Genomic DNA, 19,541 nt, shown 5'->3' on the forward strand with positions numbered 1-19,541 from the left:
TCCATGATACTCCACACTCATGCAACAGACATACGGTTCTTTATCACTTCTTTGCATTTTCCAAAAGGTTTACAAGGACCATATTATTAACGTATGCTCAGTTGTGTTAAATTTCTGAAACATAGCCCAACTCAAATGATAAATATCTTCAAAGACATCAAAGATTCAGAACCAATAGCTCTAACTTCCTTTATATCATTGTGTCTCCCCTAGTGTATTTATAAAATGCAAATTGTATCATCCACAAATAGATTCATAAGATTTATCCAGTTAAAAGTAATTCATATTAATTCTTCTTTAAAAGTTTGGTAGAATTCACCAGTGAAGCCGTCTAGTCTTGGTATTTTTTTGTTGGGAGGTTTTTGAGAACTCCTTAACAGTAATTTGGTCTGTTGAGATTATTTTCTTTCTTCATTATTCAGTCTCTTTATTTTTTTTATTTTTATTTTTCGGTATGCGGGCCTCTCACTGTTGTGGCCTTTCCCGTTGTGGAGCACAGGCTCCGGATGTGCAGGCTCAGCGGCCATGGCTTACGGGCCCAGCCGCTCTGCGGCATGTGGGATCTTCCCGGACTGGGGCACGAACCCGTGTCCCCTGCATCGGCAGGCGGACTCTCAACCACTGCACCACCAGGGAAGCCCACACTGATTCTTAATGTTTAATTTCCATATATTTGTAAATTTTCCAGACTCTGTCCTGTTGTTCATTTCTGGTTTCTTACCATTGTGGTTGAAAAATACTATGTAAGTGAAGTAAGTCAGAAAGAGAATGGCAAATACTATATGATATTACTTCTATGTGGAATCTAAAATATGACATAAATGAACCTATCTATGAAACAGAAACAGAATCACAAACATAGAGAACTCACAGGCGGTTGCCAAGGGGGAGGGGTTTGTGGGACAGATGGAGTGGGAGGTTGGATTTAGCAGATGTAAGATTTTATATATAGAATGGATAAAGCAACAAGGTCCAACTGTATAGCACAGAGAACTATATTCAGTATCGTATGATAAACCATAATGGAAAAGAATATTAAAAAATATAAAAATATTAAAAAAAGAACGTGTATATATATATATGTATATATAACTGAATCACTAAAAAAATGCTTAGTATGATATCAGTCTTCTTAAATTTGCTAAGAGTTGTTTAGTGACCCATCACATGATCTGTCCTAGAGAATGTTCAATGTACAGTAGAGAAGAACATGTATTCTGCTGCTGTTGGATGGACTGTTCTGTTTTTGTCTGTTAAGTCCATTTTGTTTAATGTATAGTTCAAGGTCAGTACTTGCTTACTGATATTCTTTCTGGATGACCAGTTCATTGTTGAAAGTTGGGTATTAAGGACCCCTACACTTTTTTTTTGTACTGTCTGTTTCTCTCTTCAATCTGTTAGTATTTGCTTAATACATTAAGGTCCTCCACTGTTGGGTGCATATTTATTTGAGTGTTGTCTTCTTGATGAATTGACAACATGATCATTATATACTGACCTTAAATGTTTTCTTGTGGCAGCTTTTGCCTTAAAGTCTATTTTGTCTGGTGTTTTGTCTGGTGTAACTCTAGCTACCACTGCTTTCTTTTGGTTTCCACTTGTATGGAATATCTTGTTCTAAAGCTTCACTCTGAGCCTAATTTGTGTTTTTTACACTGAAGTGAGTCTCTGATAGGCAGTATATAGTTTGATCTTGTATTTTTTTTCCCTAATGTTTATGGAGTATAGTTGATTTACAATGTCGTGTTAGTTTCAGGTGTACAGCAAAGTGAATCAGTTATTCATATACATATATCCACTTTTTTTAAAGATTCTTTTCCCATATAGGCTGATCTTGTATTTTTATCTATCTAGCCACTCTATGACTTTTGACTAGAGAATTTAATATATTTATGATTACAGTAATTATTGATAGGTAAGGACTTACCAAGGCCATCTTATTGTTTCCTGGATGCTTTGTTGTTTCTTGTTCCTTTTTTCCTCTTTTGTTGCCTTTCTTTGTGAATTAGTGATACTCTGCAGTGGTATGTTATGATTTCCTTCTCTTTATATTTTCTGAATCTACTATAGGTTTTTGCTTTGTGGTTCCATGAGGCTCACAGAAAATGTCTTATAGATACAACAGTCTATTTTATATTGATAACAATCTAACTTCCATCACATCCAAAAATACCTACTCTTTTACTCCCCTCTGTGAATTTTTGTATATGGTATTACAATTTACCTCTTTTAATATTGTTTATACATTAAAATTTTTATACCTGCAGTTATTTTATTTTAATAATCTCATCTTTTAACCTTTATACTAAAGTTAACTGGTTAACACACCACCATATCACACTATTAAAGTATTCTTACCTTAACTGTGTACTTACATTTACAACTCTGTGGTGGTGTATTTTCATGGTAGTATTTGGTGTCCTTTTTTTTTTTTTTTTTTTTTTGCAGTACGCAGGCCTCTCACCGCTATTGCCTCTCCCGTTGCGGAGCGCAGGCTCTGGACGCGCAGGCTCAGCGGCCATGGCTCACGGGCCCAGCCGCTCCGCGGCATGCAGGATCCTCCCAGACGGGGGCACGAACCCGTGTCCCCTGCATTGGCTGGCGGACTCTCAACCACTGCGCCACCTGGGAAGCCCAACTCTTTTTATCTTTGCTCTCCTCTGAGTGTATATTTTCAACTTACTGTCTTCTAACTCACAGAAAATTTCTTCTGCTTGATCTGTTTATTTTCAAATTTATCCATTTATCTTTGGCTGCATTGGGTCTTCGCTGTCGCGCGCGGGCTTTTCTCTAGTTGCGGCGAGCAGGGGCTACTCTTAGTTGCAGTGCGCGGGCTTCTCATTGCGGTGGCTTCTCTTGTTGCAGAGCACGGGCTCTAGGTGCGTGGGCTTCAGTAGTTGTGGCTCGTGGGCTCTAGAGGACAGGCTCAGCAGTTGTGGCACACGGGCTTAGTTGCTCCGCAGCATGTGGGATCTTCCTGGACTAGGGCTCGAACCCGTGTACCCTGCCTTGGCAGGCGGATTCTTAACCACTGCGCCACCAGGGAAGCCCTCTTGATCTGGTTAGATATTGATGATGCTTATTGTGTTTCTTCTATTTTTCTTGTAATATATTGAACACATAATATTATTTGAATTTAAGGTATACAGCATGGTGATTTGATACATTTACATATTATACTATGATTGCCATTGTAGCAATATTTATCACCTCTGTCATGTCACATAATCATTATTTCCTTATTGTGTTTGGAAAAATTAAGATCTGGTCTATTAGCAAGTTTGATCATAATATGATACCGTTGTTTATGTTCACTATACATCAGATCTTTAAGAATTATTTACTATTAGTTAATGTTTGTACCCTTAAACAACATCTCTCCTATTCCCCACACCTCAGGCCCTGGTAACAACATTCTACTCTTTGTTTTTATGAGTTTGGCTTTTTTTTTTTTTTTTTTTTTTTTTGCGGTACGCGGGCCTCTCACTGTTGTGGCCTCTCCCGTTGCGGAGCACAGGCTCCGGACGCGCAGGCCCAGCGGCCATGGCTCACGGGCCCAGCCGCTCCACGGCATATGGGATCCTCCCAGACCGGGGCACGAACCCGTGTCCCCTGCATCGGCAGGCGGACTCTCAACCACTGCGCCACCAGGGAGGCCCATGAGTTTGGCTTTTTAAAAAATTTTATTTTACATATGAATGATATGACATAGTATTTGTCTTTCTCTTTTTGACTTATCTCAGCATAACTTACCCAAGGTAGATCAAAGTAAAGAACGGTAGAATTTCCTTCTTTCTAAGGGCTGACTCATACGCACTGTGTGTATGTATATATAGGTGTTAGCTATCACGTCTTCCTTATCCATTCACCTGTTGATGGATACATACCACAACAGGATAAACACCTGCCCCTAGGTTCTTCAGAACCTTGTTTTGTTTTAAGATTCCATATATACGTGTTAGCATACGGTATTTGTTTTTCTCTTTCTGACTGTAGCTCTCTTTACAATAGCCAGGACACGGAAGCAACCGAAGTGTCCATCGACAGATGACTGGATAAAGAAGATGTGGCACATACATACAATGGAATATTACTCAGCCATAAAAAGAAACGAAATTGAGTTATTTGTAGTGAGGTGGATGGACCATTGGATTTTTTAGAGAGATTTATTTGAATCTACCAATGGCAGGCATTGAGATAAGTACTTTTCAATCTTAGAAATTCCTCTGATCAATGAACATAGGCTATCTTCCCATTTGTTAGTGTCTTCAGTTTATTTTATCAATGTCTTATAGTGTTCATAAGTAGAGACGTTTCACCAACTTTGTTAACTTTTTTCCTGAGTATCTTATTTTTGATGCTATTGTAAATTAGTTTATTTTTTCAGATGTTTCACTACTTGTGTGAAGAAATACAACTGATGATGTATGTTGATTTTATATACTGCAGTTTTACCTACTTTGTTGATTAGTTACAACATTTTGGGATTCCTTGGGATTTTTTATACACAAAATCATACCATCTTCAAATAATGAGAATTTTTGTTCCTCCTTTCTGATTTGGGTGCCTTTCTTTGTCTTTCCTGATTGCCCCAGATAATACTTCCAGTACTATACTGAATAGGAGTGATTAAGTGGGCATCACTGTCTGGTTCTTGATCTTGGCAGAATAGCTTTTACCTTTTTACCATCAAGTATGATGTTAGCTGTGGGCTTGTTTTGTATGGCCTTAATTATGTGGAGGTGTGTTCCCCCATAATCAATCTATTCAGAGTTTTTCATCATAAAAGAACTGCATTTTGTCCAATGCTTTTTTGGCATCTATTGAAATGATTATGATTTTTATTTTTACTCTATTAATGTGGTGTACCCCACATATTTATTTGTGTATGTTGAACCATTCTTACCTCTCAGTGATAAATCCCACTTGGCCCCAGTGTATACTCCTTTTAATGTATTGTTGAATTTGCTAATATTTTGTTCAGAAGTTTTGCATCTATATTAATCAGTTTTATTGGCCTCTAGTTTTCTTGTAGACTCATTGTCTGGCTTTGGTGTCATGGAAATGCTGGCCTCATAGAACAAGTTTAGAAGTATTCCTTTCTCTTCAATTTTTTTGGAAATTTTGAGAATCATTGGCATTAATTCTTCATAGGTTTGATAGAATTCACCAATAAAGTCATCTGGTCCTTGAGTTTTCTGTGTTGGGAATTTTTTGATTGCTGATTCAATCCCTTGTTATTGGTCTGTTCAGATTTTCTATTTCTTCCTGATTCAGTCTTTGTAGGTAGTGAATTTCTAGGAAGTATCAGTTTCTTCCTTAGTATCTAATTTTTTGGCATACAATTGTTCATAATAGTCTCTTGTGATCCTATGTATTTCTGTAGTATCAGTTGTAGTGTCTGCTCTTTCATTTCTAATTTTGTGTCTTCTCTCTATTTTCCTAGTCTAGCTAAAAGTTTGTGAATTTTATATTTTTGAAAATCCAGCTTTTAGTTTGTTGATCCTTTCTATTGATTTTCTTGTATATGTTTTATTTATTTCCACTCTAGTCTTTATGATATCCTTCCCTCTGCCAACGTGGGAATAAATTTCTTCTTTTTCTACTTCCTTGAGGTGTAGAGTTAGATGTTTGAGAGCTTTCTAATTTCTTGTCGTATGCACTTATCACTATAAACTTTCCTCAATGAACTGTTTTTGCAGCATCCAATAGGTTTGGTAAGTTGTTTCCATTTTCATTGGTTTTGAGATTTTTTTTTTTTTTTGCGCTACGCGGGCCTCTCACTGTTGTGGCCTCTCCCATGGTGGAGCACAGGCTCTGGACGCGCAGGCTCAGTGGCCATGGCTCACAGGCCCAGCCGCTCCGCAGCATGTGGGATCTTCCTGGACCGGGGCACAAACCCGTGTCCCCTGCATCGGCAGGCAGACTCTCAACCACTGCGCCACCAGGGAAGCCCTGGTTTTGAGATTTTTTTAAAATTTCCTTTGGCTTTCTTTTTTGACCTACTTTATTTTTTGGAAGTGTGCTGTTTAGTTTTCACATATTTGTAGATTTTCCAGATGTTGTCTTGTTGATTTCTAGTTTTCTATCATTGTGTTCACATAGTTGGTATAATTTTGATCTTCTTAAGTTTGCTAAGACATGTTTGTGTCCTATCATATGATCTATCCTGGAGTATGTTCCACGTGCACTTGAGCATAAGTTGTTGGATGTAATGTTCTATATACGCCTGTGAAGTCCATTTGATGTAGTATATAGACCAGTGTTTTCTTGTTGATTTACTATATGCATGATCTATCCATCGCCGAGAGTGGAGTATTGAAGTCCCCTACTATTAATATATTGTCTATTTTTCCCTTCAGATCTATATTTGCTTAATATATTTAGGTACTCTGATGTTGGCTGTGTATATTTATAGCTTCTTGATTTATTGACCCTTGTATCATTATATAATGACCTTCTTTGTGTCTTGTCATTGTTTTTGGCTTAAAGTCTGTTTTGTCTGATATGAGTATGGCTAGCTCCACATTATTTGGCTTCTACTTGCATGGAATATCATCATCCATCTCTTTACCTTGAGCCTATGTGTGCCTTTAAAGCTGAAATTAATGTCTTATATAAAGAACATAATTGGGCCCTATACATTTTTAGCCAGCCAGCCACTCTATAGCTTTGATTTGTGAATTCAATCCATTTACATTTAGAGTGATTTTTGATATGTAAGGACTTATTACTGCCATCTTATTAATTGCTTTCTGATTGTTTTGTAACTCCATTGTTTCCTTTTCCCCTCTGTGTCTACCTTTGTAAATTGGTGCTTTACCATGTTGCTGTGTTTCCTTTCTTAATGTTTGTGATTCTACTAAAGATTTTTGCTTTGTGATTACCATGAGGCATTCATAAAACATCTCATAGTTTAAAAAGTCCATTTTATGCTAATAGAAACTTATCTTTGTATGCCTATAAAAGTTCCATTCTTTTATTCTTCTCCTGTTATATTTTTTATGTTACAATATACTTCATTTTATTCTGCATATTTGTTAAAAAGCTATTGTAACTATAGATTTTTCTATTGCATTTTTCATTTCATTTATTTCAGCTCCAGGATGTTTTTTGGTTTTGTTTTTACAATTTTTGTCGGTTATATTTTTCTTTTCTTCATGTTTTTTCTGATTTCATTGAATTTTTTTTTCTGTCTTTCCTTGTAGGTCAGTGAGGCTTCTTATAACAATATTTTAAAATTATTTATTGGGTAGATTGCAGATTTCTAAGTATTTGGGATTGATAACTGGAAGATTTTTGTAATCCTTTAGTGGTGTTAGATTACTTTGATTTTTTTCTTTTAACGTTCCTGCAGTTTTGTGCTGCTATCTTCACTTCTGAAGTAGCAGCCAACTGCTCCAGCTTTTACTAATTGTCTGCAGGAGAGAAACACCTTCTGTCAGCCCTCTAGAATTAGAGATCCTGAGGCTTTCTCAAACCTTTATGGATAAACCTGTTTCATGCTTCTTGTTACAGCTTTTGGCAGAATTCTTTTTCTGTCTTTTTTTTTTTTTTTTTTGCTGCTTTTCACAAGTCGAGGAATCTTAGTTCCCTGACCAGGGAATGAACCCACAGCCTTAGCAGTGAAAGCACAGAGTCCTAAGCATTGGACTGCCAGGGAATTCGCATGGCAGAATTCTTAAGCTTATACGCCATCTTTTGATCTTGCAACACAATAGTCTGGGTGCTGACAGCCCCTCTTTTATTCTCCTAAGGGTGGTGCTAATACAGAAATTTATGGTCTGTCTCTGGCCTGCAGATGTGAGCCATCTACCTGTGTGTGTTCTCAAACTCTGTGCCAAAGCTTGCCCTCAGTACTTTAGTTGGGAGCATACATGCTGAACTGACCACAGTGTGAGGATTGGTGTTGGTACAGTTTACAGAGGACCAAGGGTGCCCATTGGCCAGTTTGGGAGGATCTATGGGTGAGGCATCCCTATTGGCTCATGGATAGGCTTCTTGATGGAGTCTGTAATAAAGCTAGTAGACTCTGCAGCACATTAATGCCTTACCAGAATCCTATCTGCGACGTCTTCCCCACCCCCAGTCATGCAGCTCATGATTCAGCACTCTGGAAGGGGCAAGAAAATAACAGGCCTTTTTGGCAGCATCCCATACAGTTGGAGAAGCTTCATGCTCACTCACATGCTTTCACTTGCCCCTGCAGGGGAAATCATGGGCCAGGAAGATCTCTCTTGGCCCTAAATTGTAATCTTGGTGGAGGCGTGATGTTGGTAAAGTGAAACTATTCCCTTTACTTTGTCCAATGCATCCAAACTCATACATTTTTTTTTCTCCAACATTGTGCTAGTACTTCTCTACTAGAAACCTGGATATCCACAAAACCTCTTTTCTTCATGAGTAATGGATTAAAATAGTATTTTCCAGGTGCCCCTGGGCTTTATCCAAGAGGAGCCAGTTAACAGATGACCACCAAGTCCAGAGCTGGGACTGAGGTCTCTATGCCTATTACCTTGTGCACAGATGGGTGAGATTCCTCCTGGTCCCCTTGATGTATGGTGCTGTATTCTACACCTCGCACAAAGACACTTGTCTGTGAATGAAGCCAAGTTGTTGTTGAAGGGGGACATGAGGCACATGTTATTCAAACTTAATGCTGAGGGAACTCCTCTCTGAAGTATATTCAAGTCAAATTGGGTAACTCAACGTGAGCTTCCTTTACTTTGCTTTTATCTTTTCATTGGTCTTGAGACCTCAACCAGGAGGCCATCTGGAGTCTTCCTCACTAAGAGAAGAAATCCGAGACAGAGAGAGTGAGAGTGAGAGTGAGAGAGAGAGAGAGGGAGAAGCTTCCCTGAGACAGATTCTCACATGGAAAAATGATTCGGTTCTTTGCCCCTCCTAATAGCATCCCATTCTCTATAAAATGACCCACACTTTCTTGACCCAGTTCAGAGTTTCTTCCCATGTTGGAAAAAGACCAGAACAAGTCAGGGAACAGTTATCCTTGCTCTTCACCTGTAGGAGTTCTCAGACTTTGCCTCGCATCATTGTTACTTGGAAAACATTTTAAAATTCCCATGCCTAGGACTTAAAAGGATTCAGTAAAGTAGTATTTCTGGGCATCAGTATTTTTTAAAGATCACCATGTTATTCAAATTTGCTGTCAAAGTGAGAATAAGGACACTTGCCCTACATAGTAAAAAAAAAAAAAATGCATGTGAGTCACCTGAAAATATTGTTAAAATGCTGTTTCTGTTTCAGGAGCCCTGAGTTATGCCTAAAAGTCTGAAATCTAAACACAGTTCAGGGACGTAGACTACACTGAGGCTACTAAGGTCCTCTTTTATACTCAAGTAAATAAAACTTGGTGACAAAAGAAAAAAAAACCTTACAAGAGATGACTGGAAGTGAAAATATCTGTACAATATATCACATTGGGAGGATCTCATTATCATGAAGAAACTAAATATCATTTCCAATGATTTTTAATAACCAAAATTTACAAGATGAAGACCATATCCTCCATTATGGTTTTAAGTAGGACTTTCCCTCTTAGACAAAACTTCTAGTCTCAGGAGAGCCTCAGCTTAAAATATGCAGACCTTTTCATCCCTACATAGGTGTCTATTTTATCCAGTTTCCCAAATTCCAGTCACTTGCACACTGAAGACAAATCAATGTTAATTAATAGCTTCCTACTGACATTATAACTTAATATTTTCCAATGTGTTGACTCAGTTTCTTATTAATTTACTAATATTTTCCTTTATTTTGCTTTCAGTTCTATTGAGATATAATTGACATACAGTACTGTAGAAATGGTGGGTGTACAGCATAATGACATATTGTAAAAGGATTAGCAAACAATTAAAAAATTTTAAAATTTACTAAATACTTCATATGACAGTTTGGTAACCTCCATTTAAAACATAAGTTAAATTTACACAATTCATAACATTACATGAAATGGGCTGTGCAAGTCTCAATATTATCTGGCGTTCTGAAATTTGTACGTAAACCACGGCTGGGGAAGTGCTAATTCATGAGACAAATTCTGCTCCTTTCTTCTTTCTTTTACTCCAGTAGTCGCCTCTGAGCCGTGTTAGCCTGGAGGCTGAAACTTCCATGCCTTGGGGCAGGGCGGGTCACTCCCCTCAGAGGAGACCAGAAGGTCCTCCTGGAGAACATGGACTGGGACACGGGTCAGTATCACCCAGGTTCCTCTAAGAGGTGAAACATCTGACTTGTAGGAGAAGGCTTCTTAGGAGGATGAAATGAAAGGCGTTCTGAACCTGGGGCCCTCCCCGCATCCCTTGTCCCATCATGAAGACAATTCTGAAGTGTTGGTCTGGAACATGTGTAGATGGTGGAGTTTGGGGGACAGTGCAGGCCTGGATTGGGCTCAGGTGAGGTGAGTTGGGTAGAGGCTGGGAGTCAATGCTTAGCATTGGGGCAGGTGTCCTTATGGTCATTTGGTGTGCCTGTGTGAATCCAAGTCCAGTTGTACTGGGAAGAGGATAAAGCCTGTGGATAATTCCACAGATCAGGTCTCTGAGTATCCTCAGAGGATAAAAGGGACCTGAGTCTTACTTTTGTGGGGGGAGAGGCGAGAGTGGAGGGGAGGTTCTAGCAAAACAAGATGGAGACCCAGGCAGATCTCTTGCCTGCTGCCTGAGTTTGGAGTCCTCATCACATTTACATGTGAGATTCTCTGGTCTGCACATTGAGTCTACACTTCAGTGCTCTGTGGTTGGTGACGTGGTCCAGACCAAATGTCTTGGTGGCAAGCTGGGGAACATCATAGGAGAAGCTCCCAGGCCTGTTGTCTGTCAGCTTGGCAATAATGTTTGAGCATTGACCAATGTGCTTGGGTGAGGTTGTGAGGTTTAACGATATCCTCATCCTGTCCTTTAACTGGTCCACAAGTTGAGACAAAGAGCTCAGTACAGAGCTCTTGATGTAAGGCTGTGCATGGCAGATGGCCCTCATATCAAGCATCTTGAGTGATGGATGACCTGTGAAAACAAGTTCCTTGACAAATTTTTTAGTGACTGTGTGCACAGTAATTGGCTTGGAAGGATGTGGGAGAAGACACCACAAATATAAAGTATATTTGAATTGCCTCTCAATCAAGAGAAAAAAATAGAAGCAAACAAAAATATTTGGAACCTATGAAATTAAATTTCACTGTAAAAGAAAAATGATCATTTTACATATGAAGAGGCACCCAACCTCAGTGATGGTCGGGGGAAATAAATTACAAAGCCAATGTAATAATTTTTCTTCTCTTATATAGAAAACGTAAAGTGCCTTTGTAGCGTCTCTTGTCAACATCAGCGGAAACAAGCCCTTTGATGTACTCTTGCAGGGAGTGTACATGACTAATGTCCCTTTTGAGGCAGGTTGTCCCCTCTTTTGCTTCTACATGTTCTGGACTTTAGGGGTTCTGTGGTGCTGATGTCTGTGTGATGATCTGGAAATTTGCTATGTCCTTCCACCTCTGGTCAATCTCCTTCAGGCACTGATAACTTGATTTCCTGAAGTAGAAGAAAAAAGGCAAAAAAAAATCATATACACTTTGAAACAAGACAGTGGACTACAAGGACGTGGAGTTCAAAAAGAAAAAAAAAATGCACCACCAAATAGTTCTGTCTCATTACTTCAACCTCACGCTTCGCCCCCAGACAAATCCCAACTCCTGGAAAACCACTCTGCAGAAGGAGCTGTCCTCTGGAGGTGGGGAGACTGTAAGGGAGGAGGCTAGAGGTGGGAACCTTACCAGCAGGAGACCTGGAGACCAGGTAACTTTTCAGAGCTCTTCCAGCCCAGAGAGTCCACCGTCCTTTGGGGGGATGGGGCTTCGTTAGGGGTAGGAGTGCCCACCTGGATCTGGAGATGGTGGTCCCATGCAGTGGGGACCAGGCACTACAGGTCCAAGGAGGGTTCAGTTGCTGCACCATCCTTCCCAGGTCCCTCTGTCCCAGGTCAGTCCAGCCTTGGGACCCAAGCCGGCTCATCTTCTAGGGATGGCACAGCAGCCCGGGTCACTGAGGCCTGAGGGGAACACACGAGGCATTGTTTTAAATTTAATTTTTATTTTATATTGCAATTTAGTTGATTTATCATATTGTGTTGTTTTAGGTGTTCAACAGGTTGATTCAGTTGCACATAGACATATATATGTTCTTTTTTCCTGTTCTTCTCAATATAGGTTATTAAAGAGTGTTGGGTAGAGTTCCCTGTGCTAAACAGTAAGTTCTGGTTGATCATCAGTTTCATATATATTCTGGCATATATGCTAATCCCACCTTCTCATTTGTCCCTTTCTGCTACCTTTCCCCTTTGGTGAACACATGTTTGTTTTCTAAGTCTATGAGCCGGATTTGTTTTATAAATTGATTCCTTTGTATCAGTGTTTGAATTAGACCTATAAGTGATATCATGTGATATTTCTCTTTCCTTTCTGACTTACTTCACTTAGTATGATCACTTCTAAGTCCATCCGTGTTGCTGCAAGTGGCATTATTTCAATTTTTATGGCTGAGCAATATTCCATTGTCTATATGTACTCCATCTTCTTTGTCCATTCATTGGTCTGTGAACATTTTCTTTGCTTCCATGTCTTGGCCATTGAACATACGGATGCTATGGCCGTTGGGGTACGTGGGTGTTTTTGAATGTTGGTTTTCTCTGGATATCTCCAAAGGAGTGGGATTGCTGGATCATCTGGTCTCTTTATTATTAATTTTTTCAGGAACCTCCATACTGTTGTTTAACGTGGCAGTTACCAGTTCCCATTTCCACCAGCAGCATAGGCAGGTTCCCTTTTCTCCATGCTCTCTCCGGCTCTTATTGTTTGTAGACTTTTTGATGATGGCCACTGTGACTGGTCCGAGGTGATACCTCCTTGTAGTTTTGATATCCATTTCTCTGATAAGTAGGGATGCTGAGCACCTTGACTTGTGCTTTTTTTTTTTAATTGGTGTGTGTAGAAGTTACCTCTTTAAATTGGCTTCTTCACGGTCGTCAGAGTTTTAAATTCTTTTTCCATTTCCTACCCAAGGACATTTCTTGAGGGCAGGTGTCATTTACAGCCCCCCCAGGCTTTGTGACTATCAAGTGCTCATAAGCCCTGGTTTTAAAGCTGTCGTTGCGGTATTGGCCACAAGGTGGCAGGATTTCTTCATCCCCAAAGCTGGTTATTCTCCCAACAAGAACCTGAGAGAAAGTTGTATTTCTGGGTGTAAATTCGAGTGGTATGGGGCTGAACAATCAAGCAAGGAGACGTCCCTGGCGGTCCAGTGGTTAACACTCTGATCTTCCAGTATAGGGACTCGGATTCAATTTCTGGTCTGGGAAATTGGATTGCCCATGCCACGTGGCCAAAAAAAAAAAAAAAGAGAGAGAAAGAAAAACAACCTAAGAGGTTGCGTCTCATTAATTCTTTGCCCTTACACTTCACCCCTGGGGAAATTCCAACCCTTGGGACACCATACTGCAGAGGGAGCTGTCCTCTGGAGGTGGGGAGACTGTAAGGGAGGAGGCTAGAGGCGGGAAACTCACCAGCAGGAGACCTGGAGACCAGCTGACTTTTCAGAGCTCTTCCAGCCCAGAGAGTCCACCGTCCTTTGGGGGCACTGGGCTTGGTTTAGGGGTAGGAGTGCCCACCTGGATCTGGAGATTGTGGTCCCATGCAGTCGGGACTAGGCACTACAGGTCCAAGGAGGGCTCAGTTGCTGCACCATCCTTCCCAGGTCCCTTTGTCCCAGGTCCCTCTGTGCCAGGTCAGTCCATCCTTGGGACCCAAGCCGGCTGAGAGTCTAGAGATGCGACACAAGCGCAGGTCACCGAGGCCTGAGAGGGACGTAGGAGGCACTTCGTTTTTTAATTTGTTTTATTTTATATTGGAGTAGATTGATTAACAATGTTGTGTTGTTTTAGGTGTTCAGCAAGTTGATTCAGTGTTACATAGAAATATATCTGGTTTTTCTTTCTGATTATTTTCCCACATAGTTTATTAAAGAGTGTTGGGTAGAGTTTCCTGTGGCATACAGTAGGTCTTTGTGGATTATCGATTTCACATATATTATGGGGAACATGCTATACCTCATTTGTCCCTTTCCACCACCTTTCCACTTTGGTATCCATACGTTTGTTTTCTAAGCCTGTGAGGCTGTTTATGTTTTGTAAATTGGTTCCTTTGTATTAATGTCTGGTTTCCACCCTTAAGTCACATCATGTAATATTTCTCTTTCCTTTCTGACTTACTTCACTTAGTATGATCACCCCCTAAGTCTGCCCGTGTTGCTTCAACTGGCATTATTTCATTTTTTTTTAATGGCTGAGAACATTCCATTGTCCCGCACCTAGGCATATAAACGGCGAAAACCAGAATTTGAAAAACTTTCACCCCAACATTCACTGTAGCACTATTTACAATAGCCAAGACATGGAATCAACCAAAATGTCCATCAACAGATGAATGGATAGAGAAGAACTGGTACATAGACACAACAGAATATTATTCAGCCATAAAAATGAAGGAAATCATGCCATTTGCAGCAATACAGATGGATCTCAGACGATCATACTAAGTGAAGTAAGTCAGACAAAGCAAGACAAATATCATATGATATCCCTTATAGGTAGACTCTAGAAAGTGATACCAATGGACTAATTTCAAGAGGGAAACAGACTCAAAGTTAGTTATTAGAGACGTGCAAATCAAAACTACAAAGAGGTATCACCTTGCACCAGCTAGAATGCCATCACCAAAAAGTCTACAAACTGTAAATGCTAGCGAGGGAGTGGAGAAAAGGGAGCCCTCCTACACTGTTGGTGGGAATGTAAACGGGTCACAGCCACTAGGGAGAACAGTATGGCGGTTCCTTAACAAGCTAAAAATAGAGCTACCATATGATCTGGCTGTCCCACTCCTGGGCGTGTATCAGGAGAAAACCAGAATTTGAAAAACAAACATGCACCCCAACGTTCACTGCCACACTAGTTACAACAGCCAAGGCATGGAATCAACCAAAATGTCCATCAACAGATGAATCGATAAAGAAGAAGTGGTACATAGAGACAAATGAATATTATTCACCATAAAAAAGAATGAAATAATGCCATTAGCAGCAACGTGGATAGACCTAGAGATGATCACACTAAGTGAAGTAAGTCACATAGAGACAAAAAAATGTCATATGATATCACTTAGTAGTGGAATCAAATAAGTGATACCAAGGAACTAATTTGTAAAAGAGAAACAGACACAGATTTAGAAAAACAACTTATGGTTACCAAAGGAGAATGTTGGGGGGAAGGGATAAATTAGGAGGTTGAGATGTACGTAAACACACTAATACAAATGAAATAGCTAATCAACAGGGACCAACTGTATAGTTCAGGGAATTCTACTCGACACTCTTTACTAACCTATTGGAAACAGAATCCGAAAAAGAATAGATAAATGTATATGTATAACTGAATCAACTTGCTGTACACCTACAAATCACAACATTGTAATTAAACTTTACTCCAGGAAAAAAACAAAAATTAAATTTAAAAAAAACAAGAAGCGATTATCACAGGCATTTGGGTGTATGTTCTGGTTAATTCCCCTGTAATTTACAACGCACAGAGGAGTGCAACTAAGGCTCTGGTTGCCCCAGTAACCAGTGTTGGGCATGAAGAAATCCTTCCACCACGCTGTGGTCATTTTCTTTAACAGCAAGTTAAAAACCAGGTCATTTGGGCACTTCATACTCACAAGCACTCCAGGGCTATAATGACACCTGCCCTCAAGAAATGTCCTGGGGTAGGTAATTGAAAAAGAAGTCAAAGAGGGCAGCCTTTCAAGATGCCAATTTCAATAGGTAAATTTTACTCTCACCATTAAAAAAAAAAACACGTGAAAATTTCTTCAACATAGCTAATTATTAGAGACACGCAAATTGAAATCTCAACGAGGTATCACCTTGCGCCAGCCAGAATGACCACCATCAAAATGTCTACGTACTGTAAATGCTGGCAAGGGTGTGGAGAAAAGGCAAGCCTCCTACACTGTTGGTGGGACTGTAAACTGGTCACAGCCACTGTGGAGAACAGTATGAAGGTTCCTTAACAAGCTAAAAATAGAGCTAGCATATGATCCGGCAGTCCCACTCCTGGGCGTATACCTGCAGAAAACCAGAATTCGAAAAACATGCACCCCAACGTTCACTGCCACACTAGTTACAACAGCCAAGGCATGGAAAAAACCAAAATGTCCATCGACAGATGAATCAATAAAGAAGTGGTACATAAAGACTATAGAATATTACTCAGCCATAAAATAGACTGAAATAATGCCATTTGCAGCAACATAGTATAATCATCCCTAGGTCCATCTGTGTGAAGTAAGTCAGATAGAGAAAGACAAATATCATATGATATCACTTATAGGTGGAATCTAAAAATTAATACCAATGAGCTGATTTACAAAAGACAGATCACAGACTTTGAAAACATATTTATGTTTACCAAAGAAGAAAGGTGGGGTAAAGGGATAAATTAGGTGGTTGGGATTAAATATACATACTAAGACATATAAAATAGGTAATCAAAAAGAACTACTGTATAGCACAGGGAACTCTGCTCAACATTCTGTAAAAACCTATGTGGGATAAGAATTCAAAAATGAATAGACATATATATATGTAGAACTGAAGAAGTTGATGTTCACCTACAAGGAACACAACATTGTAAATCAACATTAGTCGAACAAAAATTAAAAATTAAAATTAAAAAATAAGTAATGAGACGCAAGCTTTTGGGTGTTTGTTCTGGTATAGTTGACTCTAATTTACAACCCAGGAACATGAATCCCACTAAAGCGCTGGTTGCCTGAGTAACCAGAGTTGGTCATGAAGAAATGCTGCCGCCTTGTGGCCGTTTTCTATAACAGCAAATTAAAACCGGCGCTTCTGGGCATGTAACACTCACAAGTACTGTGGGGCTGTAAATGAACTTGCCCGGAAGAAATGTCTTGGCGTAGGCAATCGAAAATCAATTCAAAAGAGGACAGACTTTGAAGAAGCCAATTTCAACAGGTAAATATTACTCACACCGTTAAAAAAAAGTTCAAAGACGCTAAACATCACTAATTATGAGAGACATGTACGTCAAAACTACAAGGAGGTATCACATTGCACCTGTCAGAATGGCCATCATCAAAAAGTCTGCAAACAATAAATGCTGGATAGGGAACCTCCTATGCTGTTGGTGGGAATGTAAACTGGTCACAGCCACTATGGAGGTTCCTTAACAAGCTAAAAATTGAGCTACCTATGATCTGGCAGTCCCACTCCTGGGCATATAGCCAGAGAAAACCAGAATTTGAAAAGACACTTGCTCCCCGACTTTCACTGCGACACTATTTACAATAGCCAAGACATGGAAGCAACCAAAATGTTCATCAACAGATGAATGGCTAAAGAAGAAGTGGCGCATGGGCACAATAGAATATTATTCAGCCATAAAAAAATAATGAAATACTGCCATTTGCAGCAACACGGGTCAACCTAGAGACGATCATACGAAGTGAAGTCAGAGAAAGACAAATATCATATGATATCACTTATAGGTGGAATCTAGTAAGTGATAAAAAATGAACCAATTTGCAAAAGAGAAGCAGACTCAAAGACTTAGAAAACAAACTTACAGTTAACAAAGAGGACTGGTGGGGGGAAGGAATAAATTAAGAGGTTGGGATTAACATATACACACTAATACAAATCAAATAGATAATTACCAGGGACTAACTATAGATCAGCGAACTCTGCTCAACACTGTAATATCCTATATGGGTACACAATCTGAAAAAGAATGGATATATGTATATGTATAACTGAATCAACTTGCTGTACATCTACAAAACACAGCATTGTAAATAAACTTTACTCCAATAAAAATAAAAACTAAATATATAAAAAAACAAGAAGTAATGAGACAAGTTTTGGGGTGTTTTTTTCTGGCACATTCCACTCTATTTTATAACCCAGGAACTCAAGTTTCACTGTGGTTCTTGTGCCCCAGGAACCAGAGTTGGGTATGAAGAAATCCTTCCACCTTGTGGCCATTTACTGTAACAGCAAGTTTAAAACCAGTGTTTTTGGGTCCTTTAATATTCACAAAGACTTCAGGGTTGTAAATGACAGGCGCCCCCAATAAATGTCCTGGGGTAGGTAATGGAAAAACAATTCAAAACAGGGCAGACTTTCAAGAGGCCAATTTCATGAGGTAAATTTTACTCACACTGTTTTTTTTTAAAAAAAAAGCACATGAAAAGATGTTCAACATCACTAATTATTAGAGACATGCAAATCAAAACTACAACGAGTTATCACCTCCCACCAGTCAGAATGGCCATCATCAAAAAGTCTACAAACAATAAATGCTGCAGAGGACCTGGAGAAAAGGGTACCTTCCTATGCTGTTAGTGGAATGTAACCTGGTAACAGCCACTACCAAGAAGAGTATGGAGGTTCCTTAAAAAACTAAAAATAGAGCTAGTATATGATCTGGCAGTCCCACTCCTGGGTGTATATTGGGAGAAAATCAGAATTCGAAAAGACACATGGTCCCCAACGTTCACTGCAGCACTATTTACAATAGCCAAGACATGGAATCAACCAAAATGTCCATTGACAGATGAATGGCTAAAGAAGTGGTACATACAGACAGCTGAATATTACTCAGCCATAAAAAAATAATGAAATAATGCCATTTGCAGTAACATGGATGGAACTAGAGATGATAATACTAAGTCAGATAGAGAAAGACAGATATCATAGGATATCACTTTTATGTGGCATCTAAAAAAAATGATAGAAATGAACTAATTTACAAAACAGAAAGAGACTCACAGACTTCAAATATCCTTTCGGGAGAAAATTTTTAAAATCTATTACAGGTCATTAAATGTCAACCTGAAAAAAATAAGTAATAATTAACACTGTAAAGGTATTTATTCTCCTCAAATTAATCTGTACCAGGAATTAGCACACTAAACCATCAGATCACATCCAGCCCACCATCTGCTTTTGTAAACAAAATTTTATTGAATGGCAAAAAAAGAAACCCACGAGACATCACGTCACACCTGTCAAAATGGCTATTATCCAAAAGTCTACAAATAACAAATGTTATTGAGGATATGGAGAAAAGGGAACCCTAGTACACTGTTGGTAGGATTGTAAATTGGTACACCCACTATGAAAACAATATGGAGGTCCTGAAAAAACTAGAACTATCATATTTGCCAACAATTACACTGCTGGGTATTTGTCCAAAGAAAATGAAAACACCAGTCTGACAGGATACATGCACCCCAATGTTCATAGTAGCATTATTTCCAATTGCCACAATATGGAAGCAAACTAAATGTCTATCAACAGATGAATGGGTAAAGAAGATGTATACACAATAGACTATTACTCAGCCATTAAATAGAATCAAATTCTGCCACTTGCAACAACATGGATGGGCCTAGAATG

At 39.3% G+C, this 19,541-nt stretch overlaps 1 long non-coding RNA gene across 1 annotated transcript; it reads right to left on the reverse strand.

Moving 5' to 3' along the window:
- Positions 1-9,588: 9,588 nt before the first annotated feature.
- Positions 9,589-13,600, reverse strand: LOC308612433. The gene is made up of 3 exons (XR_014015110.1): positions 12,479-13,600; positions 11,786-12,060; positions 9,589-11,543 (listed from the first exon to the last, which is right to left on the reverse strand). It is a non-coding gene; the product is annotated as an uncharacterized lncRNA (long non-coding RNA).
- Between the last annotated feature and the right edge of the window lie 5,941 nt (positions 13,601-19,541).

Source organism: Mesoplodon bidens, assembly GCF_964165515.1.
Source record: "Mesoplodon bidens genome assembly, chromosome: 1".
NCBI classification, from domain to species: Eukaryota; Metazoa; Chordata; class Mammalia; order Artiodactyla; family Ziphiidae; genus Mesoplodon; species Mesoplodon bidens.